Raw genomic sequence first — 20178 nt, forward strand, 5'->3', positions numbered from 1 at the left:
GTTTTGTTCCAGGAAGCTGAACAGGAACAAAGTGTTCATCTTTTTAGCAGAGATGGGGTAAGGCAAATACTAACACCAGGAAATCTGACTTTAAAAAAGCATGTTACCTAGAAGTAACCTTATTTTTCAAGGGTCACTGTCATGTTATTTATCATATTATCTTAAATATTTATTATCTTTAACTCTTCCCTCTCTGTTGCCCATAGTAATCAGTCATGAAGTCCTATCTTTTTTTCTTTATCAATTTGCCAGGAATATAACTTCTACTATTTTTAAAACAAATGAGCTCCCTCACGAAAAACATATATAACTGGTCTCCCTGCATCTCTCATCTTCAATCCAGATAATTCTTTTAAAATAAAACTACACAGGAGGCAAATTATCAATAAAATATTTTATTAGCTACATGCCGGGTACTATACTAGGTGATATGGATGTAAAGGTGAACAAGACACCATCCATTGCTCTCAGGAAGCTCCTGGTTGAGTGAGGGAAGCAGACATGTACTGTGATAACACAAAATATGGTATAGAAGCTTTAGGATTATATGCCTAGGATTCTACACAGCAGCAGAGAAATAACAAAAGTCCTGCTACAACTGAGGCTGAATAATAAGGCATTCATCAGGTAGAGTCTAGAAAAAATATCCTGTGCAAAAATACCGAGATTTGACAGAGTATAACATGTTCAGTAATTGTTTAAGTTTTCAAAATGACTGTAAAGAGTTCAATATGCCTGAAAAGAAGGTACATGGTATTGGGGTGAATAAATGTTGGGGTATGCAGAAACCACATCACAGAAGATTATGCATGCCAGAGAAGTCTGGAGAAAGTCTGTAGGCTATGAGAAACAATTTGTTGAATGAGTGAATCAAAGAACTAATAAAGTACGTAAACCCAGTACTAAGAATTGACTATACATTGGCCACCCTACTTTCCAGTCTTCAGTAATATCTCAAAACACCAACTACCTTCCAGTTATCTATCTCACAAGCTTGCTTTGTTCTTTCTCACCTTAGCTCCAGAGATCCTTACTGCATGGAATCTCTTCCCCAGTCCAATTTTCTCAACTCAACCCATCTTTCCTGCTCCAGCTCAAATTCCATTCATTTTTGTGAAATTTTCCATGATAATTTGTGTCTATGGATTTTTAAAAAATATTTCTTCAGGGCAAGGACCAGAGATTATGTATTGTTCCTAATGTTGAGCACACAATGTCCAAGAAATCTTTTTTATCCTTTGCCTATGAAGTGAAACAGGATGGTCAAGAGATGACACTAAGGCACAAAGGTCAGAGCCTGAGGGTAGGTAAGCAAACCCAAGAAAGCCCACCTCCTCCGACTTCACCATTCACATACAATCTTAGTAACTCCCTTCATCACTCCCAGCCTAAAAAGAAAAGGATATGAATTATGAAGACAGCTGGACCGGTACTGGGCACCAACTCTGCATTACTATGCAACATTGCTGGCTGGCTATATACATCACAGCCCTGGTCTCAAAATTCCAGATAATTGGTGAGAAAGGGATACCAACAGAATAGTTGAATGATGGAGATATGACTTTTGGAAAAATAGAGCTGTAAGCAGGGAGGAACCTGATTGTGGTTTTTCTACTTGCAGTAAACCAAGAGAATTTACCTGAAAGTTTATACAATAAACAAAAGAAATTGATGAAGATCACAAAAAGAGATGAGAGAGCATGGGTAGGTGATTGGATCTCCAACATCAGGCTATTAAGGGGGAAAATCTAAGTGTAAGAAGAAAATATTTTGAAAAAATGGTTAATAGTGTTACCTGGGATATTAGTATAGGACAAGAAGCTGTATCAGAGAAATATGTCCTTGGGTGTAAATATTTAGTGTTCTCAGTCTATGGAACCACATCCCATTATGCTCAGTATTAAATACTCAGTAAGTGCTCAAGCTTTTGTTGATTTTGGCATTTGGTATTCAAGTTTGTTTCATCCTTTTTATGTATGCACAATCTCTTAGATTTATGCAATGATGAAAAAACCATGGTGCTTTATTTTATGTAGACAATAAAAAAATGTTTCATCAACCATTTTATGTTAAAATGGGTTGAGAGGATTCTGCCAGTAATTTCAAAAAGTGGTTAATACTTAAATATTATCTCAATGACTTAAAAATTTCCCAGATAAAAGCTGTCTACACCTTTATTCTTTTTTATTGAGTAAAAAAACTGACCAGTTCTCTTTCCACTAACTTACAAGGAAAAAAATTCAAATAGAGAAAAGAATGGAGAATGTGTTTTGGGAAATGCTCCATATTTTCCAAGTAATCTTCAAAAAAGAGCAGTACTTAGTGGGATGTAAAAATTATTTACTCAACTGGGTCTTCAGAAGAATTTTTTTAAACTATAGCAATGGTACCATCATTTTGAAAATAAAGGGTAAATAATCCACACCATTTCATCATTTAGTTTTGTAGAAAATGGAACAATTGCCTGAATATTTCCTTCATGCCTGGCAGAAAAAAAAAATCAACAACCATTTTATATTATATTTTGACTCAAATAGGTATTTCTCCAAATTCACATAACTTGTTCATCTTGATGTTGTAAAAGGAGAAAGGGGAGAAGAGGTAACTACCTTCTGTAAGTCCATAAGTAAATGTCATATACTATTAGTGAGTATGATGACAGCATCTATACTAGTTTAGTGTAAATAATTCATTTACATTCCATTTAAAATACTGTCATGTTATCTCATCCATAGCATATCCACAGCAGTATTCTTTCCCTTTCTTCTGACATTTGTAAGATGGTTCAGAGCAGGATCAGTTAAGCAGTTTATAAGGTTTTCTGTTCTTCTGAAATATCCATGGATGATAGATTTTAAGAACCAGTGGTCTAAAGAAGGGGGATAGGATATCTATATTGGGAGGCAATTTGACATATTCCTATAGTCTAGAAGTTCATATTTCAGGTGATTTATCATATTTCAGTCACATTATCATTCAATACAATGGAGGAGATGGGGTCAAAGGAAAGAAAAATAGAAATGCCATTTTCTGGTACTAATAACTTCTGTCTGTACTGTCACTAGATTAGGACAAATGACAAAGAAGACAGGAGGCAAAGTTTCATAACCTCCCAGTCCTAATTGAATGAATCAGAACCCTCTTATGTATTTCTTATCTTTTTCTTTTTTTTTCTTTTTTTTTTGTTGTTGTTATTGTTATTGTTGTTGTTTAATTGTTTCGGGTGAATTTGAAGGTACAAAGAATTAGGCTACAATATTTGCATTTGTTAGGTAGAGTTCCTGTTACAATTGTGTCTCGGTCCCCAAAATGTGTGCCATACACCCTAACATTGTGCAAATGAGGTGAAAACTATATTAATTAGTAGGATGTAAGCACTCCAATTTGTACAAATAATCAACACATTGAATCCCACAAAGGAACAAATGTGTTCATGATCTATGTATATATGACAAATTAGAGAAAAACTGTTATATATTTCTAAAATGGAACAAAACTTGTGTCATGTTGCTATATAGTGTCACAAATAATGGAGGGTACCCCACGAGTAATTCAATGTACTTAGTAGGTATCAATTATTCAAGAATGCCAACATATTTTACTAAGCTAAATCTTAAATTGATTAGTGTTTAATAGTTACAGTAAAATCTGAAAGGGGCTAAAATATACATGCTAGGACACTGAGAAGTTTTAAATTTTAATCATGTTAGTTTGGAAATAGAAATAAGCTAAATGACATTTCAAAGACAGAGGACAGACACATAAGGTTAATGAGAAAGTAAGAATTACTTAACAACCTAATTTTTCTATCCAGATACTCCACAAAGTATTTTACTCATTTTAAATGTCAGTTTAAACTCAGCCAGCAGAATTCCAAGTAAAATAATTTATTATACCCCTTAATTTTTAAGAGACTCATTTTCATTTCCAACTTTATCTTGAAGTAGGCAATGCAGGCATTAATAATCCCATTTTCTAGTGAAGAAACAGAGTTGTTAAAGGACTTGACTTAAGTGGCTTAAGTGACATAGCTGCTGAGTGGGAGAACTAGAAAACAATAATCAAGGTCCCCAACACCTAATTTGGTGTTCATTATTTACCTCTGTATTGTATTAATATTTATATTAACACTTATTATAGGGGAAAAATATAAATATAATCCCTAAACAACTCCCTCCCCCCCAAAAAAAGTCTTCATATACCAAAGTAAATGGCCATAGGAAAACAAGAATAGGGTATAGCTAATAGAAGATATAGGATAGCAATATAACAAAAGTTACAGAAATCATCAGCCTATACCTTCCTAGTGCCAATTCACAGAGCTCCCTTTCATCCATCAGTTAGCAATTTCTTGGTGTAGAGCTCCAACAAGCCATACTCTTTCATGCCTCAGTGGTTTCATATATGATACCACTTGGAATTCTCTGCCCTCCTTGTCTACCAAGCAAACATCTAGTCATGCTTAAGTATTCAAGCATACCTCCTTTAATGAAACCTTCCCTCATATCCTTTAGCAGGCACAGGTAATGGGTTTTCTATCTTACTGTGGTACTTTGAGTATTAAGGCTTTCATCACTTTGAATTATAACTGTTTCTGTTTCCCTAGACTATAAACTCCTAAGAACTGAGGCTGCATCTTTCTTATATTTTTATTATACCTAACTCAATGCCTGTCACATAGGAACCCAATTATAGGAGGCAATTTTGGTGAAATCAAGTCAGCAGAGGTAAGTTCTTCCCTCCTCTATACCTAACCATACTTTTCTAATTATAATTAAACAGGAAATCACTAAATGGCCTTATCCTTACAAAACTAAGATGAGAATCATAAGAAATAAATAAAATATTGAAATTTCAAACAGTATATCTAAATGGATCCTTTTAATAATTGCATAATAGACCCTGTATGTGCCTAGCAGGGTGCTCAACATACTAAGTACAGGACTTCATGATGGATAGAGGGGAGGATTTAATGGATCCAATAAGTGACTGCTGAACTGAACTGAGAAAGGGAAACACTTAGCTACTGTAAAGGAAAGGAAACGTTAGTAATTAGTTTTTTAAGTCAAGATAGTATTGGTAAAGTGAAGAAATGCATTTTGTTGATTTATCACTACCTAAAATAGTTAATGTTAAAAAATGAAACAGTATCTCCTAAATCCAGTTATGTCTACACACTGTAATTTAAAAGTATAAAAGCATATTCTTTGCACTGTTAGATCATATTAAATTATTCTTGCAAATAGTGATGATGAAAGAGTAAACCACAAAATGCAATTTTGACAATCATTGCTCCACTAGATGAAGCAAAAAATGAAATAACAAATTCAACCAAGCAAGCCACTACATATCACCAAAACCTAGTAACGCAAATGGTACAGTGAGCAGTCAAGAGTAAAATATACAAATAAAACACAGGAGGGTCCAAGGCTAACAAGCCCCTTAAATTCTAAAACTACAGAAAATATACAAATTTGATCAAAGACCTATGAATCCTGTTCCATTGAGGGAATTATAATTTAGCATTAAGGAAGTATCTCAAATCTCTTTCTCACCTCACTTCCTGACATCCCCATTTATACAAACCAGCAGGGCAAAAACATCAAAGATATTAACATAATGAGCAATGTAAAGAATAAACAACAATGGGGTTCCCCAAAGGGAACAGCCTATTTACAACATGGTTTAACATACATAAGTTAGGGACTTGGGGGTAGAGGCTCCTGCAGCTGTGAGGGCAGATGCAGATCATTAACCATTGTCCCTGGTGTGTTCTGGGGTATAGTTGGAAGGGAAGGGCTAGAGATTTTTATTAAAAAGAAAAAAATATGGTCTTATAAAAGGCAGCTGTGTTTTGCTAACAGTGAATCTGAATTTTGGACACAGAAACATAGTGTATAAACCCTTAATAGCTAGTTGGGAAGACAAGAGTCATAAAAGCCTCTAGGATACTTAATCATAAAGGAAGATTGGCTCAGGAGCCACAGAGAACAGTCAGACAGCCAGGGAGACAGATGCTAACAGTTTCAGGTAAAAGGCCCAGAACAGTGAAAAATGGTAGCCAAAAAATAGAAATCTTTATAAACCAATAATTTTTCATCTAAAATTTAGAATTAATTTTGCCTTCCTTATTGCTTTCATCATTTCAAGCTTCTATTCAAAAGCCTTCCCTGATGACTTATTTATGTGTTGTATTTATAGATTCTACTTTCAAGGTCTCCTCAACCCCAAACCCACATTATCTATTCAACCTTATTCCCCATGATAGGTGGTCCCACATTTGCACACAACTGAAACCACCATACCCAGAAATGCCATAGAAGCTATTGTAAAAATTACATGATTTACGGCCTATAATAAATCTGTGGTGAGAAATACACAGCAACCTTTTGACGGAAGGGAATGGTGAAGAAAGGAAAATTAGGCAAAGCTCTTAACCAAGGCTTTCCCTATCCCAAAATGTATCCTCCTACAGTGGAACTCTCTCTCCCCAATTCTCACCTCCACCTCCTCCTATTGTTTGCTCTGTATTACTGCCAGAAATTTCAGCTTGTACAGGTTCTTTGGAGCTAACAAGAAAGTTGTTAAAATTATAATAGGTATAACTGCCAGGATGAAGTGGCTATCTATAATTCACACATTAGTGTAAGTGAGTTAAGTCTCTTCAAATAGCAAAGAACCATTGCCCTGCGAGGCTGGGGAAGGCTGAAGATGGAAAAAAGCCTTTTAGAAAGAACCCTAACAACCTTGAGTGGTGTGCTATTTTAAGGAAATTACCAGAAGGGGGCTTTGGGAATAGAGAAACTCTCTCTTAAGGACAGAGATGGAGAAAATGAGATGTACAAAAAGGTGCAGAAAAGGTTGATGGAGAAAAACAAAGCTCAACTTCCTCTATTCTCTGACTTCTAGCCCAGAATCCTCCACATCTTTCCTAAATGTCTATTCCCAGGCTTTAAAGCACTGTTACTACAATAGATCGATACTTAATTAGATTAAATACAATATTTTAGGGTGAGCCAGAAACTAAACCATCATGTATGTGTAATTTATAAACAAAGGATTTGTAAATAAACATTTGGAAAATGACATTTATAGATTGGGTACTACTTGTCCTTTTCAACATATTCCTCCCACCACCACACCCTCCATACACACAAACACCATAAACTGCTCTCTTCTCTATTTTGCAAATGTAAGATATTTTTCTCTGTCACCATAAATTTAACTCATAAAACATCACAGCTACCCCTCTGTTGACACAATTCTGCCTATTATTTTTTTTCCAAAATACTATGGAAGCACAAATGTCTTTGTTTACATATATCAATTTTGTTATGCTTGAGTAAGGGTTATAAGTGCTCCCACCTCCCAGATAGTGTTCATTGTATGAGTTAGGTAGGTTTTCCCCATCTCCTCTGCCTGCCTCCTGCTTGATTTCCCTGAGTTTTACTTCCCTCTGGGGGCATGTGTGCTCAGTAGTTATTTACAGTTTAATGTGAGTACAAATTGTGTTTGACTTTTCATTTTATAGATACTTCACTTAGGGTAATGATCTCCAGTTCCATCCAAATTGTTGCAAAAGACCTTAATTCTTTATTCTTCATGGCTTAGTAGTATTCCACAGTATACATATACCACTTTTTTTTTTTTTTTACTTAATAGAATCAATCAGTAATACACCACATTTTATTAATCCACTCATACATTGATTGGCACTTGGGTTGATTACACATCTCTGCAACTGTGTAATTGCTGCAATAAACATTTAAATGTATGTGTCTTTTTGATAAAATGACTTATTTTTCTTTGGGTAAAGAGCCAGTAGTGGGATTTCTGGATCAAATGATAGGTCTACTTTTAGTTCTTTAAAGAATTTACACACTGTTTTCTATAGAGGTTGTACTAATTTGCAGTCCCACCAACAGTATATATATATATATATATATATATATATATATATGTATATTTACACACTGTTTTCTATAGAGGTTGTGCTAATTTGCATTCCCACCAACAGTGTATATATATTATATAATTTTATTAAAAATTAAAAAAATAGATTCTGGTGTGGCTACAAAGATATATATATATATAAATATAGAGAAGAATTTACACACTGTTTTCTATAGAGGTTGTACTAATTTGCATTCCCACCAACAGTGTGTATATATATATATATATATATACACTGCCTATATGTAGATGGTTTCCTATCTGGGTTCTCTGTTCTGTTCCATTGGTGTATGTCTCTATGATTGTGCCAATACCATACTGTTTGTTTGTTTGCTTGTTTGCTATAGCCTTGTAGTATAGTTGAAGTCTGGTAGTGCAATGCCTCCAGATTTGCTCTTTTTTTGCTTAAGATTGCTTTGGTTATGGGCGGCGGCTGTGGCCCATACCGAGGGTGGCGGGTTCAAACCCGGCCCTGGCCAAACTGCAACAACAAAAAAAAAAAATAGCCAGGCGTTGTGGCAGGTGCCTATAGTCCCAGCTACTCAGGAGGCTGAGGCAAGAGAATTGCCTAAGCCCTGGAGTTGGAGGTTGCTGTGAGCTGAGACACCACAGCACTCTACTGAGGGTGATAAAGTGAGACTTTGTCTCTACAAAAAAAATTAAAAAAAAAAAAATAAATAAATAAATAAATAAATAAAACAAAAAAAAAAAAAAAGATTGATTTGGTTATTCAGGCTTTTTCTGGATCCAAACAAAGCATGTAATTATTTTTTCTAGGTCTACGAAATATGACTTTGTATTTTGATGGGAATTGCACTGAATCTGCAAATCACCTTTAGTAGTATGAACATTTTAATGTTGATTCCACTGATCCATGAGCAAGATATATTTTTCCATTGGCTTCAGTCATCAGCCATTTCTTTCCTCAGTGTTTTGTAGTTCTTATTGTAGAGATTTTTTACCTCCTTGGTAAAGTATGATATATTCCTAGGTACATTATTTTCTTTGTAGCTAATGTGAATAGTATTGAATCTTTCATTTGACCCTCATCTTGACTGTTATTAGTATATAGGAATGCTATTGATTTCTGTACACTGATTTTATAACCTGAAACATGCTGAATTTATTTACCAATTCTGGAAGTCTCTTAGTGGAGTCTTTGGGGGTTACCAAACATAAGATCATATCGTGAGCAAAAAGTAAGAATTTTACCTTCTTTTTCCCCAATTTGGATATACTTTATATCTTTCTCTTGCCTGACTGCTCTGGCTAGGTCTTCCAACACTATGTTGAATATAAGTGGTAACAGTGGGCAATCTTTTCTCGTTCCAGTTCTTAGAATGTTTTCAACTTTTCCCAATGCAGTAAGATTTTGGCTGTGGGTTTGTCAAATATGGCTTTTATAACCATGGGATATATTCATTCTATACCAAATTTGTTGAAGGTTCTTATTATGAAAGGATGCTGAATTGTCAAATGCTCTTTCTGCGCCTATTGAGATAATCACATGATCTCTCCTTTTGCTTCTATGTTGTGATCACATTTCTGTATTCATGGATGGTTTTTTATTGTTTCATTGATCTCAGTGCTTGAAATTGGTCTGTTCAGGAGATCTATTTCATCTGGGCTAAGTCTAGGGAGAGGGTGTGATTCCAAATATTGACCCATTTCCTTCACATTGTCAAATTCCTGGGCACAAAGTTTCTGGTAGTATTTAGAGATAATCTCTTATATCTCTGTGGCATCAGTTGTTATTTCCTCTTTATCATTTCTGATTGAGGTTACTACAGATTTTACTTTTTATTTCTAGTTAGTCTGGCCAAAGGCTTATCTATTTTATTTATTTTTTCAAAAAAAAAAAAAACAACTCCTTGTTTCATTAATTTTCTAAATGATTCTTTTATTTTCCATTTCATTGATCTCTGATTTACTTTTGGATATTTCTTTTCTTCTGATGGGTTTAGGCCTAGATTGCTCTTCTTTTTCTAATTTCACCAGATGACTTGTGAGTTTGTTGATGCTCTCTCTTTCTGTTTTTCAAATGTAGGCTTCTAAAGTGATAAATTTTCCTCTCAGGACTGCTTTTGCTTTATCCCATAGGTTTTGGTAACTTGTGTCTTCATTGTTGTTATACTCAAGGAAGTTAATGATTTCCTCTTTTATTTCTTCCTGCACCCAACTGTCATTCAGTATAACATTTAACTTCCATGCTTTTGTGTGAGGTGGAGCATTTTTGTTGGAGTTGAGTCACACTTTTAGTGCCTTGTGTTCTGAAAAGATGCAAGGTAGAATTTCAATATTTTTCATTCTGTTGATGTTTGTTTTGTGTTCTAGGATATGATCAATTTTGGAGAATGTTCCACGGGATGATGATATCTTTGGGATGGAGTGTTCTATATACGTCTATTAAGCACAGTTGTTCTAGGGTCTCATTTAAATCTCTAATATCTTTGTTTAATTTCTGTTTAGAGGATCTGTCCAGCTCTGAGACAGGGGTGTTAAAGTTCCCTGTTATTATGGTGTTATAGGATATCATATTGCTCAGACTAAGCAAGGTCTGTTTCAAGAATCTGGGAGCATTGGGTGCATAAATATTTCAAATTGAAATGTCTTGTTGTATTTTTCCCTTGACCAATATGAAGCGACCATCACTGTCTTTTTTGACTTTGGTTGCTTTAAATCCACATGTATCTGAAAATAAGATTGCAACCCCGGTTTTCTTCTGAATTCCATTTGCCTGAAAAATTGACTACCAACCCTTAAGTCTGAGTTTCAATTTGTCTTTTCACATGAGGTATGTTTCCTGCAGACAACAAATAGATGGCTGTGTTTTTTAATCCAATCAGCCAATCTATGCCTCTTCAGTGGGGAATTCAAGCCATTGACATTTATTGATATAATTGATAAGTGTGGTAGTGTTCTATTCAGCTTATATTGTGAAAGTCCATAGCTTAGTTTTGTCTTTTGCATCATTGTGGAAACTAGGTTCTGTCCTTTAATCTCCAAATGTTTACTTTGCTGAAGGTCCATTGTGATAGTCAGTGTGTAGAACAGCTTGAAATATTTCCTGTAAAACTGGTCTTGTTGTGACAAATTTCCTTGATGTTTGCATATCAATAAAAGATTTGATTTCTCCTTCAATTTTAAACCTTAGCTTAGCAGGATATAGAATTCTGGTCTGGAAATTGTTCTGTTTAAGTAGCTTAAAGATACATGACCATTGTCTTCTGGATTGAAAAGTTTCATTAGAGAAGTCTGTGGTCACCCTGATAGGTTTGCCCCTGTAGGTGAGTTGGCACTTACTCCTGGTAGCTTGTATAATCTTTTCTTTTGTTTTGACTTTAGATAAGTTCATCACAATATGCCTTGGAGAAGCTCCATTTGAGTTGAGGCGACCAGGGGACCAATATCCCTCTGAAAGGAGTATGTCAGAATCTTTGGTGATATTTGGGAAATTTTCATTTATAATATTCTCTAGAATGGCTTCCATTCCTCTGGGGCATTCTTCTTCCCCTTCTGGGATACCTATAACTCATATGTTTGAATGCTTCATAGAGTCCCATAATTCTATCAGTGAACATTCTGCTTTCTCTCTCTTCTTTTTGTCCTCTTTAATTATCTGAGTTATTTCAAGAGCTTTATCCTCTACCTCTGAGATTCTTTCTTCTGCATGATCTAATCTGTTGTTGATACTTTCTATTGCATCCTTAAATTCCCTAATTGACTGCTTCAGTTCCTTCAGCTCTGCTAAATCTTTTCTATATTCTTTGTATCATTCATCCCTTATTTTACTCTGTTTTTTAATTTCCTTTTGGTTATTATCCACTTTCTCAGAAATTTCTTTCATTGTTTTTTGATTGTTTTCAACTTTCTCTGCAATATCCTTCATTGTTTTCATCATCTGTATTTTAAATTTCCCTTCTGTCATTTGTAACATTTCTTTATAGGAGGAATCCTTTGCTGTAGCTACCTGACAATCCCTAGAAGGGGTTACTCTGGAGTGGTATTTCATGTTGCCAGGATTTTTCTGCTGATTCTTCTTTATGAGTGCTTTCTTGTATCTGTTTCCTTACCTAATTTTCCTTTCACTTCTTCTTGCTCTAAGCTACTATGCCACTGGCCTGAAGTTTTAATGAATCCTTTTGGTACAAGACCAGAAGGATGAAAAAAATTGAAGAGCAAGAAAGGAAAAAATATTTTTAAAAGAAAAAGAAGAAAAAGAAGAGGGGGGGTGAATAAAAGGGACTATTGACAAAAAAGAAGAAAGGGACCAAAATAAACAGGAGTAACATAGGTGTATAATAGGGTACTATGACCCAGCCTTAAAGACCCCCAACCTCCGGGGGTTCTGGATTGAGTGATTCCCTTGAGGTCAATAGCTCTGTGCCAGGTGGCTCAGACACAGTACCCCACCTCCACCAGGTAGAGAGGAAAAACAAAAATAGTATAAATCAAACTGAAACAAACAAACAAAAACCCTTATGAGATAAAATGGGTAGGGGGAACAAATAATAGGGGCAGAAACACTGGCCAAAATTAAATTCTAATTGTTAAAGAAGGCAAAAATGGAAGATTGTATTTAAACTAGAATAGCGAAAAAAAAAAAAAAGAAAAGAAAAAGAAAAATGTCAAGGAAAAATGTTGAAATTAAGAAAAAAACAAAACCCCCCAAACCAAAAAAACAAACAGTATATATAACTTGCTGAATATTGTCTGAGCAATACGTGATCTTTTGAGGTATGAGATGTTAGTCACAATGTTGATACAGCTGTACGAGATGGAGAATGGAGGCCTCTGCTAATTTCTCAGACCCCACAGGCTTGGGATCCCAAATGTCTCCTCAACCCACTTAAAAGACACTGCAAACCGTGAACCTTGGCCAAGCAGAAGCTTTCCAAGGAAAGCACTTATCCCTGGGATCTCTCCTGGCATGGCTGTCTGCTTATCCAGTGTACCAAATCCAGTCTCCCTCTATGTCCCTGAGGGCCAAGGCTGATAATCTGCCAAACACTTGGATCTCCGCACTTCCCCCAGCAACTCAGTCCCTGCCTTTGGGCAGCTCAGTCACTAGATTACTCACCCAAGGTTTCCTGGCCCATCCCTGCACTGCAACCCGCAGGGGCAGTTCCCCCACAGTAGCTATGCAGGCAGCCCACAGCTGAATATTAGCTCCTTTCTGGCTCAGCGGCTCAGTCCGGGCCCCAGACAATGCCCAAAGTCATCCGTACATGGGCCCAAGATCTCCCAAGGCAGTTAAATCAAGTGCCCAAGTCCAGAACAACCAAAACAGCCCACAGGTAAGGCTTTTCCTGTTTGCAGTTTCACTGTTGCTATGGTTACAGCTGAGGCAGCCTCTGACCAAACAAAGGCACATACCACTTGCCAGTGTTCCACTGCTTCTGTCCTCCTCATGGGGTCCAGAAGTCTCTCGCTGACTTCCTAGGTCACCAAAGGGCAGCCTCTGGGCAAAAGCCACCAGTCAGAGATGCCTGGAGTCTTCTCTCCCTATTCTCACTGCACCCGGCCACACAGAAGCTGTTACTCGGCCGCCATCTTAGCCCAGACCTTATGGAGGATTTTTGCATCAAAATTCTTAAGGAATATTTCTCTGTAGTTTTCATTTTTTGTTGTGTCTTTCCCTGGCTTTGGTATCAAAGTGATATTAGCTTCATAAAATGAGTTCAGGAGGATTCCCTCTTCATCGATGTTATGCAATAATTTCTGAGGTAGGGGTACCAGCTCCTCCTTGTCCGTCTTGTAAAATTCAGATGTGAATCCATCTGGTTTGTGGCTTTTCTTTATTGATATATTTGTTCTTACTGCTTCAATCTCATTGCTCAATACTAGTCTGTTCAGAATTTCTATTTCTTCCTGATTGAGTTTTGAAAGGTAGTGTGTTTCCAGGAATTTGTTCATTTTCTCTGTATTTTCAAGTTTATGTGCATATACATTTGCATATTTTTAACACATGAAATTTTGCATTTCTGGGATATCAGTTACAATATCTCCTTTTTCATTTCTGACTGAGTTTATTTGAGTCTTTTCTATTCCTGCTTAATGTAGCAAGAGGTACATAAATTTCATTTATCTTCTCAAAGAACCAACTTTTTCTTTCATTGATCCTTTGTATTTTTTTGTTCCTTTTTCATTTGATTTTGTTCTGCTCTGACCTTATTTCTTTTCTTCTGCTGGCTTTACACATGGTATGTTCTTCCTTTTCTATTCCTTAAAATGTGTTATTAGATTGTTAATTTGTGATCTTTCTGTCTTTCTGATGCAGGCTTTGCTGCTTTTGCTAATTCCCACAGATTTTAGAAACTTGTGTCCCCTCTGTCATTCAGTTTGAGGAATCTTTTGATTTCTATCTTAATTTGTGTTAGTTTACTCTGGTGGGTGTCTATTGTGTTGATCCATGCATAAGGTGGTTTGAGTATTTCTTGAAGGGAAGGTCTGACAAGGTTCTTGACAAATATCTGTCAAGGTTCTTGACAAATACCCTTAGTTTTTGCTTGTCTGGAAAAGTCTTTATTTCTCCTTCACATGTTAAACTTAAGTTCATAATACCAAATGATACACTAGCAGTTCCATTTAGGAAGATGGAAGATGAGACTCTAATCCCTTCTGGATTGTAAGGTATCAGCTGAAAAGTCTCTAGTTAGACTGATGACTTTTCCTTTGTAAATTACTTGATGTTTTACCCACACAGCTCACAAGAGTTCCTCCTTTGTGTTGCCTTTGGGCAATCTGATGACTATGTGTCTTGGTGATTGTCCCTTTGTAATGAATCTCCCAGGTGTTCATTGAGCTTCTAGTATCTGGATGTCTAAATCTGTAGAAAGACCAGAGAAAGTTTCTCAGTTCTTCCCTCAAATAGGTTTTCCAGGCCTTGTACATTTTCTTCTTTACCCTCAGGGATGCCTATGATTCTTTTATTTGACCATTTTACATAATCTGATATTTCTTGTAGGCTTTATTCATTCCCCTTTATTTTCTGTTCTTTATTTCTGAATGAGTTAATTCAAAAGAGTTGTCTTCATGCTCTAAGATTCTTTCTTCTGGTCATCTAGTTTATTCTTAAAAATTTCCACTGGGTTTGTATTTCCTTAAATGAATTTTTTATTTCCAGATGTTCCATTTTTAATATGTCAAGTTCTTTAGTGCATTTTTCATTCACTTCCTGAATTGTTTTTCTGTTTACTTTGAGTTGGTTTTCCATTTTCTCTTGGATTTTGCTGGGCTTCCTTATAGTCTATATTGGGAATTCTTTATCTATCATTTCAATATTTTCATTTTGACGGGTATCCATTACTAGATAGCTGGTGTCCCCTTTTCGGGGTGTCCTTTCACTTCAATTTTTCATACTTCTAAAGTTCTTTTGCTATTTTTTTTTTAATCTGGGGCAACTGCCATTTCTAATTTTTGGATTTTCCTTTGTTTAAGTAGGGCTTTTTTTTCTTCTTCCCTTGCTTATAAGGGAGCATCTTTAGCATATACAGCATAAGAAAGAACCTTTAACTTTGCTTGTGGGTACTTTGATGGCAGTCTAGTTTCTGGACGGATACCTTGGTTATAGATATCCTTAGTATGGTGGTTTTCTCAGATGTTAGTTTTTATAGGTTGTAGCAGTGGTGAGCTATGTGTGTGGGCATAGTTCCTATCTCTCTTTGATAAAAGAGGGTGGATGTCTTTGAGATCCTTCCTATTTCCCCAGCCCTGATTTCTTCTTAACAGTGTGAATTGTTTTGGCATGTCCAGTTTAATCTCTGAGGCAATAGGTGGTGCTTGTGGGTAATAATCAATCATTCCATGTATGACTGAGTCAGTAAATGCTATTAGTAGGTACTGTTTGCTGGAAGGAACAAGGTACTGTTTGCTGCAGTGTTGTTTTGAGGACCTGGGACCAGCTATAGCCACTCATAAGGAAGAGTCATATGCTTCAGGTGGTGGGCGATACCCTGGGTTTTTATTCTCCACCACGGCAGAGGCAGTGAGGTTTGTAAGGGCTGAGATGGGTTAGCCTCCCCTTAGGCTCCATGGAAGGTGGTAAGGAACCTATTTTGGCTGTGGTCAAAGGCACTCTGAGCCTTCTGGGGAAAGCTACTTGAGAGGGACTGAAGTGGTCTCACCCAACCAGTATGTCTGCTTATAGAGGTGGGGGTCCATCTAAGATCTACAATCTAGCTGTTGGGAGGGGGTTTCACTTTTCTCCCATATTCTGAGCTCTGTAGTCTCCCTCCAATAGCTGCCTTCAGGTAGGAGCTCAAACTAGCTGAGCCACCTACCCAGCAACGGCAATCGTGGCTAGAAGCATCCCTGTCTGGAATGCCATCTTGAGATGAGAATGTGGCTTTTCTGCAGAGGGAGGTGTGCTCCATAAGTGTGCTCTCGCTGGGACTCCCACTTTGCTTTCTCCTTAGTTTTGTTCACATGGGCACCCTTGTCTCCTGAGATTAGTTTACAAATCTCCCCTCTGTGCCCCAGAGCAATATGATCAACTTCTAGGGGTATAGAATCTTGCCTGCAAGCCTGTTACCAAGTCCCCAAACATCAATCCTTGACCATCCAACCAGAAACATGCTGATCCCAAGTTACCCACGGGGTGTTCAAACAGATTTGATATCCCTCCACTTTGTGGTGTGCTCTACTCTGATGGAGTAGTCAGGCAAAAAGCACCAGGGATAACTGGTGAGCAGGGAGCTCACAGTCTGAGCACTCCTTGGTCCTCTGCAGGTCTTTAAGGGGACAAGTTTGAGTCCCACTCTCTGTGGAAGTATTGGTATCATGTGAACACAACAGAGGGGAAGCTGCAGCTTCTCTCTCAGTGGAGAATGAGGAAAAGGAGAGGAAAAGAGCCTGAAAGGGAGAAAGCTAGCACTACAGTCATCTCTGTCCCTGTTTCTGCAAGGCAGCGCACCTAGATTATCCAGGCTCTGGAACCACACAGATTCCCTGGGACCCACCAGTCCCCTGTGGCTCTCACAGTCTAGGCTGGAGTTGGGAAATGTTTGTGTTGGAACAAGCAATATGAAAAATAAAGGGCTGAAGCTCTGCAGGGAGGATAAAGGCACACAGTGGGTAGAGAAGCAAAGTGGCACTTGCTGTCTTGGCTCTGGTCTATGGTGACTGGAAGCACCCTGGTGATTTGTCCTCAAGAAGTTCGAGTTCCCTGGTAGCAGCAGCAGCTTTTGGGCTTGTCAGGATAGAACAGCTCTCCAGTAGACCAAGAGCCTGCTTAGTGCCAGATATGTGAAGGAGGAACAAACCTTCTTACCTGCCTTTTTTGCCATAATCCACACCTCTCAGGGATTGATCTCTGCCAATACCTTGCTCCGTCTTGCTCTGCTCCTCAACTTCTTCCCATAGAATGTCCTGTACACTCTGGCACTTTGATTACACCTGATTTATAACTGTTCTTTTTCATCTAAAACTTTTCCTTCTTTTTGACATGAGGTGGCACTTGGTGTCTTTGGTCAGCCATCTTCCTTGATCTCCAGGATTATCTTTATGCCTTAGCTCCTTTCCATAGCCCGTACCCATGGCCCTGTTCAAGTCTCCTAGAGACTCCTTGATCACCCCATCAAAATTCCTCTCTCAGGCAAAAAGCACCAGGGATAACTGGTGAGCAGTTATACCTACTCTTAAATTACAAATGGAGCTCTACTTTTTTGAAGCCTATTTTGATTAACCCAACACTCATCAAGTGCCCCTTTTTTAAACTCTAGCAACACTTACAGAATGATGTTCAAAATAGTTATTTATCTTTAAGTGTTTTCACCCTAGCTTCCCAAATGAAGACTTTAAGCTAACTTTCTACAGGCAGAGGCCATTCATTAATCCATTAAAGCGTTTAATAAATATCAACCTCGTAGCAAGGGCCATGTTTAGGCTGTAAGTTCAAAGCTGAGTAAACTCAATTCCTTGCCTTCAAGGCAATCACTGCCCAGAGAACATCAAGTACAGTCACAATACTATATGAGATGTGTTCTAATTGAGCACGCTCAAGATCATATGAAGGCACATGGAGAGTCCTAAGTTGAATAGCACAAAGGATCAAGGAAAGTTTCACAAAGGTGACACATGAACTAAATATTTAAGATAAATATGCAGGAGCATGTCTGGCAGTCAAATTAGACAGACAGAATGGTAAGAAAGAAGGGTAAGAGTGCAAGACTAGTTAAGGCACAATTGAAACTGTGACAATGTAAAGTCTTAAACTCAGGCATCAGTAGTTGGGAACATTCAAAAAGATTTTTATAAGATAAAATGAGCAGGATTTACTCACTGGAGATGATGACAATAGCTAATATTTGTTTGATCACTTACCACATGCCAAGCAGTGTTTACCCTTTTAAAATCATTTAACTTATTTAATCCTTACTGCAACCTTACAGTGTGGTTATTATTAATACTCTCATTTTAGAGATTATATTAAAACAGAAAAATCAAATAACATGACTGCAGTTTACCTAATATGTAAATTATGGAAGTGGAATTTTTATCCATGGAGTCTAACCCCAGAATGTATATTCTTAAGCACTCTACTTCATTATCTTTACATTTGAAGTTGTTTAGGAATTAGGGGAGCCTAGCATGACTACTAGATTACAGAGAGAGAAAATGGTAGCAGCAGGAAGAACCACAGTGTATGCAACTTGAATATATTGTCTATTGAATTTGTTAATTATTTTTGGTCCCTCTTGCTAAATTCAAAAGCAAATTTCACTCTAAAATGATGTCCCACCAATTCTTCACCTCCTACAATGCCAAAATTATGTTGGCGTTTTGTTTGCCCTTGTATATGGACTTTAGTTCGTTTTCTTCCTATATATTCTAGCATTTTCCTCAATGGTACTAGTAATCAAACAGATACCTGGTCTTGACCTCCGTCTATTTGGCTTGTTTTGGCACTGGGCACATTCAGTCTCTTCCTCTATTTAAAAATGTGCCTTATCACCTTTATTAGTTCTTTCTGAGGCAAAAATTAACACCTTTTACAACTTTTTTTTTTTAATTAAACCATAGCTGTGTACATTAGTATGATCGTGGGGCACTATACACTTGGTTCATAGATCGTTTGACACATTTTCATCACATTAGTTAACATAGCTTTTGTAGCATTTTCTTAGTTATTTTGCTAAGACCTTTACATTCCACATTTACTAGGATTCACATATAACCTTGTAAATTGCTAAGTCATGGAAAAAGCCCAAGTGCCCATCGATCCACGAATGGATTAATAAATTGTGGTATATGTACACCATGGAATATTATGCAACCTTTTACAACTTTGATGAACTGCAACTGGTACTGTATATGTACTCAATAAAAATTAATTGACTGAACATAGAATGCAACATTTTGTAAAGTTTCCACTTTTTCTGTCATCTGTGAATTGCCTTCATTTGTCATCTCAGTGCCACTTTTCTTATTTAGTTTTTCTTTAAATCAACCATTTTATTTTTTTATTAAATCATATATACATAGATCATGAATACATTTATGCCTTTGTGGGATTCAATGTGTTGATTATTTGTACAGATTGGAGTGCTTACATCCTACTAATTAATATAGCTTTCACCTCATTTTAAACTTATATGTCTTTTTAAAGGAAAACTTATATTACTACAACTGGAACACCATAAAGAGAAGGCAAGTGTAGGCTCGGAGCCTGTAGCACAGTGGTTACAGCACCAGCCACATACACTGAAGTTGGCAGGTTAGAACTCGGCCCAGGACAGCTAACCAACAATGACAACTGTAACAACAACAACAACAAAAAAAAATAGCTGGGTGGTGTGGTGGGCGCCTGTAGTCCCAGCTACTTGGGAGGCTGAGACAAGAAAATCGCTTCAGCCCAAGAGTTTGAGGTTGCTGTGAGCTGGGATGCCACACACTCTACCCAGGGCGACAAAGTAAAACTCTGTCTCAAAAAAAAGGCAAGTGTAAAAATAGATACCTGACTACTAGAATAGAAAAATGTCTATGCATAACCTAACATCATCTATTCCCCCACACAATGTCATACACGCACACACCAAACATTATGGGATAGGGTTTTTTTTAATTATTACTGGAGTGAAATCCACATAACATAAAATTAATGATTTTAAAGTGAACGATTTGTGGGATCCAGTGTATTCAGAATGTTTTGCAACCACTCCCTCTATGTTGTTGCAAAATATTCTCAATACCCCAAAATAAAACCCATACCCATTAAGATGTTGC

The 20178-nt window shown here is 37.0% G+C and overlaps 1 protein-coding gene across 7 annotated transcripts in view; it reads right to left on the reverse strand.

Annotated features, from left to right (window-relative positions):
• Positions 1-20178, reverse strand: part of KLHL13 (kelch like family member 13) — a 271741-nt gene that overhangs the window by 101277 nt on the left and 150286 nt on the right. The gene's annotated exons all lie outside the window — the stretch shown is intronic.

The sequence above is a fragment of the Nycticebus coucang genome, chromosome X (assembly GCF_027406575.1).
Source record: "Nycticebus coucang isolate mNycCou1 chromosome X, mNycCou1.pri, whole genome shotgun sequence".
NCBI classification, from domain to species: domain Eukaryota; kingdom Metazoa; phylum Chordata; class Mammalia; order Primates; family Lorisidae; genus Nycticebus; species Nycticebus coucang.